This window comes from Neopelma chrysocephalum, unplaced genomic scaffold (assembly GCF_003984885.1).
Source record: "Neopelma chrysocephalum unplaced genomic scaffold, ASM398488v2 Primary Assembly neopelma1_84, whole genome shotgun sequence".
NCBI lineage: Eukaryota > Metazoa > Chordata > Aves > Passeriformes > Pipridae > Neopelma > Neopelma chrysocephalum.
Window position 1 is genome coordinate 9263615 of NW_020897746.1, and position 9723 is coordinate 9273337.

A 9723-nucleotide genomic window follows, 5' to 3' on the forward strand; every position below is an offset into this window, starting at 1 on the left:
GAAGTCATAAATCATCAAGTACATCAGTAGATGCAAACCAGATGTTAATAACTACAGCATTTGAGGTGGTGTAGCACAATTTATAAGCAGAGAGGCAAAAATACTGTGTTAGTCTGCAGAAATCATCCATTTACAGCATCATCTCTTGATTTGGAAATAGAAGGAGCATGTGCTTTCTATGTGTATGGCAAAGCCACACTCTGAATTTGCTTATTGGTATTACTTCCAAATGTGTCTAAATCTTCTCTTTTGATTGTTATTTCTGTGATGTTAAATGGTTCCAAATATTACAACTAAACTTATTCTGTAAATGTCTGCTGTACAGAGGAGGGAATGCTTGCTCACAACATTATTAATGGGGTTTAGTTCTTTTAAAAATTGCTTTTTAGTGCTATCTTGTAATTTGCTTGAGACAGTTGTCGAATAGAACAAAGTTGACTTCTCTTAGTCCGTAGAACAAGCACAGCAATTTGGGAAACAGCAGTGCTGTCTGCTTCAAACATCCCCCTGGATGGCTGAAGGGACATCCTCTAATGGGAGACCAGCATTCATCCTGAAGGTTTTTCACAGCATCATAGAATAATCTGGGCTGGAAGGACCTCTGGAGGTCACCGTGCCCAACCTCCTGCTCAAAGCAGGTCTGACTTCAAAGCTACATCGTGTTGCTCAGGGCCAAGTCCAGCTGAGTTTTGAAAAATCTGCAGTGGTGGTGATTTCACAACCAGGTTGAGCCATATATTCCAGTGCTTTATTAATCCAGTGTAATTCCTTTTCCTTTATATCTAGTTGGGATATCTGCTGTTACAATTTGGATCTGTAGCTTCTTGTCCTTCCTGCAAGACGACTCTGCCTCTGTCCCCTCTTACAATTCCTTACGCTCAGTTGAAGGCAGCAGGTTGATTTCTCTTTAGTCTCCTGTCCTCCAGGCTGAATAAATCTGGTTTGCTGAACTTCCTGCAGGTCCTAATGGCACACTCCTCCTTCTTGCAGAGTTTGGGGTCCCTGTGAAGGGCAACCCTGCTCTCCATCTGACCACTTTCCCCCCAGAGCTGCCATCCACAGCGTGGCACAGGGTCATTGTGTCCTGTCATCCAGGTCTTTGGTGCAGATGCTGTAAAGTCTGTGTCAGAAACCTTGCTAAAACCAAGATAAATGACATTTACCGTTCTCCCCTTTCACTGCAGAAGTCACTCATTTTACTTAAGCCTGATTTGCCCTTGGTATATCCAGGTTGACTGATCCCAGTGACTCTTTTATTCCTCCTGGGTCTGGAAATTAATTTCATGGAGTTTTGCTTCATCATTTTTCCACGGATGGAGGTTAGGATGTCCTGTCTGGGATTACCTACTAAGGTGCTATGTATTGCAAATTAAGTAGTTAAATTTCTTAGAGTGTGCTTTTTCTCTCATCCATTTTCTAAAGACAGATTATCCAAAATCAATTTAGTCTCTCTTCCTTAGGTCAGCAGATGTTAATTCCATTCACTCACTGCCACCGTAAATCAAGTTTTGAACAGTAGTCTGGCTGTTAAATGATTTATCTGATAGCAGAGATTCTATGATCTGTTCAGTTCCTCAATTCAAAGGTATTTTAAATACCAAACGAAAGAATGAAACACTGGACGAGAAATGGTGACAATCTGTAGTTTGGAATGTTAACACCACTTGTTTTGGCAGCATTACTGCTCGTAAAACAATAAGATCCATATGGATGCTAATTTTCCCAATTTTGAGTAATAAATACAACCTCTTTATGGTTTAAGTAATGATATTACTCAATACCACTGCAGGGTCCAGTAGACAGTTTCATGATGAGGTAATAAATAGCAATTTTGGAGAGCTGATTTATTTGTATTTTTCTTTTATGTGGTTTCTGATGGGGGAAGAAGAAATCCCAGAGCCAGTGCAAAGCCTTGCCCTCTCCTGTAGCTGACATACTTTGGCTGAAGATATGTCAGCTGAGAAATATGAGCCCATCCATACAGCTCTGCACGCTCCCACATTAAAGTATTATAAAGAAACCTTCAAGTGGAAAACCAGTAACAAATTGCAGCTGAGATGCTCGTGGCAGATTGCACTGCCCTGGGTGCCCTGCGCTGCTCTGCCTGTTCCTCCTGCTTTAGTCAGGAAGAAAAATGGGAGACTTCTCTCCTTTTCCTGTATTTCATGAGAGGGAAAAAACCCTCAAAGCCCTGTGGTGGGTTGTGTGCAGGTCTGAAGATGATGGTGCTGGCACAGGCTGAGTGTTTCACCATTAAACATCTCTGCAGCTGTTTCCCCACTGGCCCAACCCCTGCATCTGTAGCAACTCCTCAAAGTCTCCTTTTCTGCCTCACAAGTATGGAATTTGCTATCCCATCAACTGGAGGGAAATGCTCTGCACTCTTTCACCCCTGCTCCTGCGCCAGTGCCATTCCCACTGTGTGTTCCCAGTGCCCTCCAGGAAGCAGTGTCAGACCCACTCCCTCCGAGCTGCTCCAGCTGCTTTTCTACCAAAGCACTGACTCTTGGCACGTCACACCTCACCCAGTGTGGGCTGGGGTTTGTCTCCTGCCAGCTCGGAGTGCTGAGTAACAAATAGGTGCCAGCAAAGGGCTCCTGGCTGGGCTCTGTGGGACGTGCAAGCCAAAAAATGGGACGACTCAGAGCAGTGCCAGGAATCACGTTGGACCTGGGTGGTGGAGCCTGTGGGTCACTGGTGCTGTGCTCTGGTCAGCCCTGCTGCTGCCACCACCTCCTCCAGGGATTCAGGTCAGGAGAGCCCATTACCCACCTCCTTCTTGGAACTGGGACCCTAAATTGGGTCCTCAAGCAGGACCAGCCACCCTGGCACAGCCCATGTGGAGCCCATCGCTCCACACTTCCCATCCTGGTTCATTAAATCTTGTCTTTTCTGCTGCCATTTTGTGTTTCTCTTTTCCCTCACACCCAGATGAGAGCAGGGATTTCAGGTTCTTCATTTGGGGAAATTCCACATGGAGAAAACATCGTGTGTCCTCAGCTGTGGGCTTTGGACATGGGCAAGCCTCGGATGTTTGGCCTCTCAGAACTGGATGTGCCTTCTCTGCAGTTGTTTTTTTCTTCTTGGAAACCTTTTTTTTTTAAGAAACAAATTAGAAATTTTAAAGTACAGTGATTATTTTCAACATCAAGTCAGACAGCAGAGCTGCTCCTTGGCCCACTCACCTTTGAAGAAATGATTGTCACCTTACCTGAACAAATCCTGTTTCCTCCTTTGAACGAGTGGCACAGACTCTGACAGTGATTTAAGGTCTTTAGTGTTGATTTCATGCAAAAAAATATTTCTCACAGTATGACTTTAAAGTAGACTTTTTTCCCCCAATTACTCTACATGTTGGCAGCAAATTAGCTTTGAGGGAGTATTGTGCACATCATAGTTCTCTGTTGATGTATTGTGGAGTCATTTTTGGATCTTTCAGCTCAGTCAGACCAATGACTGACATTGTTCATGTCTTCCCTTTCTGGGGATTTGAAAGACTTTCTTTTGACAGGGAAGGTGATGTGGAAAAAGAGAAGCCAAAGTACAAGAAATGATTGGCAAAGTGATGATATCATTGGATGTTCAAAGACTTTGCAAATTGAAGCTTATTAAGCTGACATTTTGTCTTCTATTCAGCACTAATTGGAATCATGCCTGGATGCATGATGTGGAAGGTACTTAATACCTGAGTGTTTATCATGACAAAGTGACAGAAATCGATGTCAAGGATGCTGTAGATTTCTGTTTAATAGAGAAAACAATATATTTCAAACTGCAATTACACGTCTCATCGTAATTTGTATTCATATGTCTGAAGGTCCTCCTGAAATACTGCAAATGAGAAAACTTTCCTTTTGACCCCTAAAATATTGGCCTGATCGTGAGTGTTCCGTTCTCAGGTTTTACAGTTGTTCTTCAGAGTTCATAAAATCAGCATTGATGTAGTTTAAAAAAAAAAAAGAAGAAGAAGAAAAGACTAAACCCCCTGACACAGTGTTTTCACTTGAAACAGATCTGAAAATCCCACGAAGAGTGAACTCAGTCTTCCACACGGGTGATACAATTCTTCTAAAGTTGTCTCTGACAGCTTGAATTCTTTTGTAGTCTGTGCTTTCTGCTGTATTGGCATCTGTAAAATGAATTTAGAAAAGAGAAACAGCGAGGCAAGTGATTTTGGAAAGGCAGCTGCTGCAAACACGGAGTACACTGGAAGACTTGAAGAGAGCTGCATGTTCTCCTGCTGTAGTTGGCATCCTTAGGGATTTCTGAGTTCAAGGGCACAAGTGTCCTGTCTGGGATAGCAACATGACCAGTATGTTACTCTACATCTTCATCTTGGACCTTATGAAGTTTAAGTCAGATCTTAAATTAAACCTCTAGTTTAATATAAAATCAATATTTATTCAGCAGTTGCTGAGAACAATAAGCTGTTAGATGAAGTTGTTACCTGAATTGCTGTTTCTAGTGGAACACAGATTGATAATTGCAGAGTAATAGATTTTTTTAAAAACACAAACAGAACAAAAACAAACAAAAAGCCCACAAACAAACAAACAAAAGAGGAAAAAAACCCCACCCCAAACACAAATCAATGGAGTGTGGATGCTCACAGGAATTACTGGTCATTATGTGACTGATCCAGCTGCCTGGGTGTTCCTGTGAACTCCAGCAATCCTGCAGCTAATGAGATGTTGACAAGCAGTAGTTTAAGGGCTGATGGCAATTATTTGTATTGCTGGAATCCTCTGGGGGGGTCTCTGTAATATGTAAGGACAGACAGTTCCTGCCCCACTGAGCTCATATCACAAACTTGTGCTTGTAGGATGTGGGAAGTGGGGGCAGCCAGGGGGAGGTTGGGGACCTGTGATAAACAGTGGGGTTTATCAGTTGGCATTGTTGGAGCAGGAAAGCAGAGGACACAGCACGTGAGCTGCTTCCCTCAAGTGGCTCCAATGGGCATCAAAAAATGCCCTTCCATGGTTTGTCTGTAGCATCAAGAGGCATCTGAAGTGTCCTGGCCCCTTGCCATGTCTGCAGTTGCTGCTGTTATCAAAGGTTCTTATGTGACTGGAGGAAAAGGAAAAATGTTTGACTTAGGTGGGAGATGAGCACGTGAAGAACATTTTTGTCTGTTCAAAGTTTGGGAACCCCTCTAATGATTTCTGTGCTTATAGAAATGCTGCTTTTCTACTCTCCTCAAGCTGTGTTTGATAACAACTGACTGTAACCCTTCTAAAAAGCTGTGCATTGTGCAGATTTCCTTGTGGGAAAGCAAATGTAAAGCATAATTTCTCGTTGCACCTTTTATCTGTTGGATGCTGTTGTTGGGGAGTGGAGGGGGAGGGAATGGCACAGGACCCAGGCTGTCAATATACCAGGGGTAACATTAGAGAGAAAATATTATTTTTTCCTGCTAATATCACTTGGGGATGAGTGAGAGAGTGTGTGTGTTTGTGTGTATATGTGTGTGAGTGTGTGTATATGGATTATTGCCCTCTAATGGATAGAGTCTGAATGGCTCAGCTTTGCCTGCTTATATGGAGTTTTGTAGCAAAACGTTGTTTTCAGGATGTCTGATATTTCCCACTTGGGAAGAATCTTGTAATGTTTCTTCAGAATTCTGACACATCTTTTGTGAGTAATTTGAAATTCTCTAGAAAGTCCCACAGCTTAGAGAAGTGCTTTTTCTTTGTTCTCTGAAGGTTTGTTTCAGCTGAACTATAAATGCTCAAAATTCAACATTTTATTTTGCTATTTTTACCACAGCGCCAAAATAACTGAATATGAGGAGTAAGTACCCCGTCTCTGTGGAGTGGAGACATCAATGGCCCTTTGGATTGGGGAGAGCTGGCTCCCTTCCTTTATTCCAAATGGGATGTGCCCCTGTCTCAGCACTCCTACTGAGACCCCCAGGCAGCCAGGACCTGCCAAACTGCTGAGATGGGGGTGGAAGAGGGAATGAGCTCTTCATCTCCCATCTCTGGTCCATGGGTGTTCCTGGTGGCTGCTCCACCCCATCCTGCTCAGCAGCTTCCTGGCTGCTCCCACTAGGAAAAGTGGCAAAAGTTTGAGGTTTCAGACCTTCGTGAGATTCGTGATAAAGTCAAGTAGTCCAGTGATGTGTGGTAGGTTAGGCTTTGTTTTGCCTTTTAAATAAAATTATCTTGAAAGTTAACGTTGGAATAACTCAAGAAGGAAGGCTGCAGGTCAGTTGGGAATGGGATTTACAATTATTTGTACTGAAAATAGTCCACTTCTTCATGTTCTTTACAGTGAAATCATAACATAGTCATATTTTTTCCTAGCAGGGCTCTGTTTTCATTCAATAAATACATGTGGGAGAATTCCATTTCAGAGTTACGTTTCTTCTCTCTGCAGCCATGGTCTTTTCAAAATTTCCAGTGCTTGCCTTTGCAGTTGGAGAACTGCACAGTGTTTTGGACACACGGCAGAACATCTGTGGCTCAACAGCTCCCTTCATCTCCCCCCGTGGATCCAGTGAGTGTCCAACTCCAATGTCTAAGGAGTTCCCTTCCTCCCCTCGAGGAGGTTCTGATGGGGGTGGTAGGCAGCAGGTTTGAGAGAGGTTCTTTGGTGTGTGTGGATTGCAACAAGGCAAATATTCACACTTAGGAAATCATGTAAATGTTCAGGTTTATGTAAACCAGAAACTCATCTCCCAAAGCTCTGCTGCGAACATCCAACCCCTCTGTCCATTTTTAGCTGAGCCCATCATATTTCTATTTCTGATCTAATTACAAGCTGAATCTGGGTAGGAAGAGCAGAAGGAGCAGTGCATTAATCAAATTCCCTTGTAATGACTGTGTTTTCGTGTCAGTGAGTGCTCTAAGGTGTGATAGAAGGCAGGGCACGCAGCGCTGGCTTTCCTGTCCCTCCCCAGGGCTGGGTTGTCCCTGGGCTCTCCCTGCTCAGCTTGGCAGGCACGTGGCCACAAAAGCTGAGCAGGGATGTGAGCAAAAGAAATGGTCCTGTGAGCAAAAGAAATTGTCCCTGTTTTTTTCAGGCTACTACATTTTCCATTCATGGTGAAAATAGAAAAAATTTGCATGTGTTAACAGAGAGATGAAGGATGTTGGAGGAGCATCTTCTCAGCCCAAGATGGGGACTTTATCTGCATTTATAAATATTGCTGTGTTTCTTCTGAACATGATGTTTCCTAGCAATCTGCTTTTTTTTTTTCCCTTGGAAAAGTTATTTTCTGCACAGCCATTGTTTGTATTGTTCAGGATCGACAGTGGGGTTTTTCTTAATGTTATTTTGATTTGATGACTTTGTTCATCAGTGAATTATGAAAGCTCTGATTGTTTAGGGCACAAGAAGGGCATAATGCATTACTGGGTCACATGCTCCCTTAATGCATGCACATTGTGATGGCAGTAGTAATAGCTCCATTAAAGAACAAAAGGTAGCAACACATAGTAGCTCTGGATCTGGCCAATCCCCTCAAATTACCATAAATATTTGAGCAATCTGAATAGTTTTGGACTCTGTAGTAAAGCTTTCCTGTTTTTATCTGGCACTGAAGGAATGTGGAATAAAGTATTCATTTAACAAAGTATAAAAATATGTGTGCTATGCAGTTATAATCATGTGTCATTAATCAGAAAATACTGCAGAAACTCTGACAAATTAAAAACACAAGGATGTGTCTGCAAGGGCTTTTTCAGTCATTAAAAAGCTGCTTCACCTCTCAGGCAAACTATTTAATGGCAACTCCTTGCTCAGTGTACTGACATCTTCAAAGGCTCTGACATCTGTCGGCCTTTGAACTACCATTAAAAAATATTATCCCATTTCCATTCTTTTATGCCCATTTTTTTAATTATAGTCCTTCTTTCAAGTCGGGAACATGGTTGGTTTAAATGATGCTGTCCTTTCGTTTTCAGCCACCCAGCTGCGGTTTGAATAAATTGATGTGGAATCAAAGGCGGGACTTTAAAGGGAAAAGGTTTGATGGACTTGGACTCCGAACCAGATGAGGTTTTATGATGAAAAGGGTTTAATCCCAGCACAGGCATCGCTTCTATCAGTCGAGCAGTACAAAGCGATTCATATATATAGGTTCACGAGAAATGATCTTTTTTTTTTTCCTTTTTTTTTTATTTTTTTTTTTTTAAACAGCACAGATCTCTTCAGGACTTGCAAATGTGGCATTAGCTAATATTCAGAGAACTGATTTCCTTTCATCCACCAGAAGCTTATGATTATAGTACAGTTCTCGAATTGGAAATGAGAGCTGCAACACAGATTTAAAGCTCTGCTGTCTGATTTGTATTCAATATACATGTCACTGCGGGACAAGCCAGTCTAGGCCGAGCTGGTTCAATAGAGGCAAAAACAGTTTCAGCATCTGAAATTCTGGGGAGGGGAGAAGGTACCAATTAATTCTTACCTGGTCTACCTGAGTATTGTGTGGGGTACTTAGTAGATTGCTGTCGTTTCTAAGGTTGTGCAAACAAACCCTTCCTTTGGCATCTTTTGCATCAGAGGCTTCGAGAAAATACTCAGCATTAATCAGTAATGGCTCCTAATGAAGCCATTTATATAGAAGGCAATGTTTGTTTTCCTGTGCCTGCCTTTCAAGGAGGTTTAGCCATAGCCTTCATTAATGTGGTAATTAGGTATGGGGAAACCCAAAATCTCCTGTCTCACAAACGCATCAGAAACCATTTGTCAAAACTACCACCTCAAGGTATTCAAGAAATAATCTTTCTACTAGTTCCCTGATCTTTGTGTTAGTAGAAATGTGGTACATAGTCATCATTTCTTACTTTCTCATAATAAGACCGTGTCCTTCAAAACAGTGATGCTTTCCAGAGAGTAAAGCAGCAGATTTCAAAAGCCTGCAAATTATGTCCTCTTAAAAGACTGTGCTTCACTGTAGTACAAAAAGGAGACAGCTCCATTTGGTGCTCTGCTTCCAGTCAACAGTTTCTCCTTCAAACTCTTCCCACAGCTGTTGTTCCCTGCCAGAGTATTCAGTTTACGAGTAACACATTGTTCCTGTCTCTTAATGCAATTTTGATGTTGTGTTTTGGGGTTTGTTGGGGTTTTTTTGAGAGGAGGGGGTAGTAAATATAAACATGGACCTGTATAAATGGATGTATCTAATGGCTTATTTTACTTTACTGGTATTTCATAGAATCTGAATGTTTAGTATGTATTTAGATATTACATTTAAACTGCATATAAATATTTATTCGAAGTACAGTAGATTCAAAACAGTTGCATAAATAAATCTGAAGAAATTCCTGCCTCAGGATGCAGTGGCCTATTTGTCATTCAGAAAACGAAGTGGCATCAGCTGAATTCAAGGACAAACAGAGAAGGATGAAAAGGACAGAGATCAATGTAAAGGTGCCAGAGGAAGATACTGAGCCAAAAAACCTCTCCATTTCAAGAAAAGAGATGTTATGCACACAGTTCTCACATATTTTGGACAGATCACCCTGTGATTCATCTCATCTCTCTGAACTGGTAGCTGTGGAGCAGGAGGCTTCCAAAAGGTCTCTCAAGTCAGAAGAGCCACTGTTGAGGTGAGGGGAATAGTGCAACCAGCACTTGAGGATGAAGGTGCAGAGAGGGAGACTTGAAACAGCATCAGCTCTGTGTGTGTGACATTTGGTACCATTATCTGATGCCCTTGACTCCAGCCTAACATCTAGGCTAGACTAAAGACCTCTTTCTCGAGGATTTCCATCC

At 42.1% G+C, this 9723-nt stretch overlaps 1 protein-coding gene across 4 annotated transcripts in view; it reads left to right on the forward strand.

Moving 5' to 3' along the window:
- The window catches only part of CEP112 (centrosomal protein 112), a 148741-nt gene that overhangs the window by 76632 nt on the left and 62386 nt on the right, over positions 1 to 9723 (forward strand). The gene's annotated exons all lie outside the window — the stretch shown is intronic.